This window comes from Octopus bimaculoides, chromosome 23 (assembly GCF_046866305.1).
Source record: "Octopus bimaculoides isolate indiv1 chromosome 23, ASM4686630v1, whole genome shotgun sequence".
NCBI classification, from domain to species: domain Eukaryota; kingdom Metazoa; phylum Mollusca; class Cephalopoda; order Octopoda; family Octopodidae; genus Octopus; species Octopus bimaculoides.
In genome coordinates this window covers 16,309,466-16,313,878 of record NC_142950.1, presented here as the reverse complement: position 1 = coordinate 16,313,878, position 4,413 = coordinate 16,309,466, and the positions used below count along the sequence as shown (strand labels likewise).

The 4,413-nt window shown below is 36.7% G+C and overlaps 1 pseudogene; it reads left to right on the top strand.

Moving 5' to 3' along the window:
- Nucleotides 1–377: 377 nt before the first annotated feature.
- LOC149131313 (large ribosomal subunit protein eL30 pseudogene) lies at nucleotides 378–4,173 on the top strand (annotated as a pseudogene).
- The last annotated feature ends 240 nt before the right edge of the window (nucleotides 4,174–4,413 follow it).

The window sequence follows — 4,413 nt, the reverse complement described above, 5'->3', positions numbered from 1 at the left end:
TATCTATGGACACTTGGGGAGTCCATATGGCATTCACACTTCCTCAGGCAATTTTACATTAATGTTCTTAGGACTGTCTTGGTCGAAACATATATAGTAACGCATTAATAGAAATATAACCCTCATCCATGAAATATTTTTCGTTATTAATATATTTATCATACACTACGTGGAGTACCGCATGCATGACAATCCCATACAGTTAACTGGGCAGGTTCGGAATAATATACGGTAGCCAGCAACAAGTAATATAGGAGCTTTTATTAGCGCATTAGTAGGCATCTGTTAAATACAAATTACAAAGGTATAATATATATATATATATATATTCTCTGAAGTGATGTCCATTACTGAGGTCGTATCGAGTAAAAGTGAAACCATAACCATGGTCCCGCCAAAGAAATCCCAAAAGACCATTGAGAATATCAACTCAAGGTTGGCTTTGATGATGAAGAGCAGTAAATATATGCTCGGTTATAAACAAGCCCTGAAAACTATTGCCAATAACACTCCTCCTTTAAGGAAAAGTGAGATTGGATGCTATGCTATGTTGGCTAAGACTGGTGTTCACCATTACAACGGCAGCAATATTGATCTTATTACAGCTTGTGGAAAGTATTCCGAGTGTGTACACTGAGTATCACTGACCCAGGTAATCCTGATATCATCCATAATGTTCCTATATATATATATATATATACAAAACTTCAATTTAATTTGTCTTCTAGTAAGGACAAGGCAGAATCACTGTTGTAGGAAGGAACAGATGGTACTACTGTGGGAATGGAAAAGTGGTACCATTTGTCGTGGGAATAGACAAAATAGTACCATTTGTTGTGGGAAGGAACAGATGGTACCACTTTGATGGAAACGGATAAGGTGATACCACTGTTGTGTGAATGGGCAAGGTTATGCTATTTTTTGTTGGAATTGGCAGGGGATAAAAATGCTGTTGGAATGGTCACGGGTTACTACTGTTGTAAGAAGGGGCAAATGGTACAACTGTTTTGAGAAGGGTTAGTTGTTTTGAGAAGGGTTAGTTGGTATCACTGTTGAGAAGGGTTAGTTTTTATCACAGTTGTCAGAAATGTTATGGTTTACAACTGTTATGAGAAAGGACAGATGATTGCCACAATTGTGAGAATATACAGATGATATCCTTGTGGGAATAACAGGTGATGCCACTGTTGTGGTAATGAGCAATGCGCTACTACTGGACAGGTGGTTCCACTGTTGTATACTCACGTGGTATAAATGTTATGGAAATGGACAAGGTGGTAACACTCTTGTGGTTACAGTCAGATGGTACCACTGTTTTGGGAATAGATAGTTGGTACCATCACCCGTTTAACAGCCACCCTTAAAGCTGAAAGAAGTTTTAACTATGGGCACTAATTTTGGACCACAGATTGAAGGTTATAACCCTGCTTTAGCTTTTAATTCCTTACCGGTAAGAAGCACAAAATATAACGTTTCAAATACACCAGGTATGTCTACCCATAAATGTTATAGTCATCGATTAAATTCACAATAACTTTGCTCCGAAAAATCAAGAATACACTTGAGTAGCATATATATTTATGATGCATTATATCAGGATCAATGGATTCACATAAGGAAGATAATAACCAGAAGCAGCTTCGGATTATTTCAGGCAATAATGTGAAGAGATTACTGATTTGTTGCTCTCTATCGATAATAATAATAATAATAATAATAATAATAATAATAATAACAATTGATATTTGGATAGTCATTTCTGCACATCAACATGTTCCTACATCTGTTAGCAGAAAATAGAATTAACCAACAAGAGAAGCTTATTGCTCTGATTATGCTAAAATAATAACTTGGAGTCAGAACTAGCGGAACATGTTATCACTTTAGGTAAACGGAATCCTTCATCAGAGGATATACTTCAATCCAAATAATGCCCTCTTGCAGTTTCTGCAATCATCTACGTTCAAAGATAGATCATAACGAGTTGGTTTAACATGAAGTATTTTAGGAAAAAATAGGAAAATTGCTCTAAAGCATAACCAGAATGATCGGCCGGTGTTACGGTGTCATGATGTCCATTATCTCCCCTAATCGAGTCGTTTAAATCAAGAATATTATTCCCTTTATCCATCTGTCTTCTCATGGGTGGGTCGTGGTTGGAAAAAATTTTCAGGCACCTCCTCCTTAGGGTGCTGTCAGAAGTAACAGTCATTACACTTTGCATCTGAGACTGGATATTACCCAACCATATTGTTCTTAGTCTATCCTAAGTCTTCTACCGGTTGGCTTGGCTTGAAGAACCATATATCTGTAATACCCGAGCTGTGGCCGCGCAATGCGAAGAAATAGCGGCTCAATCTGGAAAGAATACACTGGTCTTTGAGTTACATATCCTGTCTAATAACGTTTATTTTAGCGATCCTATGGAGGGACTCCATTTAGGCCGCTTGTATTTGCGATCGTATGCTTTTGGACATTAACCAGCATCCATGAACATAAATGAGAATAGGTACATAGACCAAATTGAAGATAGCTAGTTTGACCTTGTTATGCCCTCAATATCTTCTGAGGCTTAAATGCTGGAGCTGCGGCACATTACTGTGCCAGCGCCTGTAATTCTAGAATCCAATTCATTATTGTGATATGTATTTAGTTATTCTAAGTTTTCATTGGATAAGAACAAAAGCATAAAAAATATCAAACGAGAATATCAAACCATTTTGTTAATTCTCTGGACTGACAAACAGGGAATATTCATAACAGAAGATTCATGACCCTCGACCTTCATTATTGATGGATGAATGTCGATGTTTCATCGAGACTCCATGATAAACGTCCAAAAGCTGGGAAGTTTCCTTTATTACTTTCACATGTAATAAGAACAGGGAATAAGTAGCAAAGTAACCGTAATAGCTGCTAACGATTCTGCCAGCATTATAAATAATATTATGATAATTTGTATCTGCAGAGTTATAGAATGAAGAAACATAGCTAAGACTATTTATACCATAATGTAACGTAAAATATCCTACATGGTTCGTGTGTAAGGATTACCCTAATGAATTTCGCATGATTGCTGCCAAATGCCAAAATCATTATCCACATGACTTCCTGAAAACAAAAAAAACCGGACCGGAGTGCTAGACATCTTTCCCTATCGTTTAGATGTCGGGATATCAGTTCAACATCTCTAAAAGCTATTTTTAGATTTGGTCAGTGGGTCAGTAGCTGTAGATTTTGGCATATTTGAATGATAAATGCAACAGCTATTGCAACATAGACGCATATGTAACGGACAAGCAGTGAAATATATCCTTAAATAAAGGTAGCGACTACATAACGATCGGTGTTACTGAAGAAACAAATCAGAGAAGCCAAAACAAATGAAATTAATAATGAAATTAATGGTGGCTATATTTCAGCATTCAAATGGACTCTGGAGATAATAGGAGTTAAATTATATGGTGGCTATCCAGTTGTGCAACAGCTAATAGTTAATTTATAAGTGACAACAGAAATAATGACGTAAATCTGAATGAATAAGAGTTAAATATGATTCCCATGCCTCGTGTCTCAGCCTTAGAATGCTCAATCTGTCATCAAAAGTCCGCGGAAACTTGCAATGGAGTAGAGAGTCAGAAGGGCAGAGGGACAGAGGGGCCGAGGGGCAGAGAAGCAGAGGGAAAGTTAATCAGAAGGGAAGAGGAGCAGTGGGACAGTTATATAACAACCATCTTTGGAATTTTATGTACCCTGATAAGAGACATACAACAAACCTTTCAGCTTTAATCGGGAAATTTAAAGACGAAGGGACCAATTTCGATATGAAATGGAGAATCCTCACTAAATCTAAACCCTGCATCAACTGGTCTAAAAAATGCTCAGTGTGTTCGCTTGAAAAAACTGTATCTTTTAAAACACATGAAAACCTCCAAGGAATTTATAAATTCGAGGAACGGGATTTTTTTCTTTATGTCCACATTTCATAAAATACACCTTGTCAGAATTTGAAAGTAGATCATCAGACACTTAGTAAACCATTAACATCCTGTTTACTCTGCTTGACATCGAATATTGTAGTAACGGTTATCTTCTTTTGTTTTTCGTTTTCGTTTTCTTCTTTACCAGCGTCTCTCAAAAGACAACTTACAAATGGACTTGTTCTCAGCTTGATAAATTGCGGAATAAATTACTATTTCCACCAGGTAACCCTGTGTTTCTACAATTGTTAGGCATGTGGTTTTCAATTTAAGATTACATACACATAAACACACACACACACACACATATATATATATATATATACGCCCACCCCAACACGCACAAACGTACATATATGCATACATATCTAAATATATGTATACATATAGACTAGCGGGATTTCACGGAATTAATGGTATACCTATTGGGTTA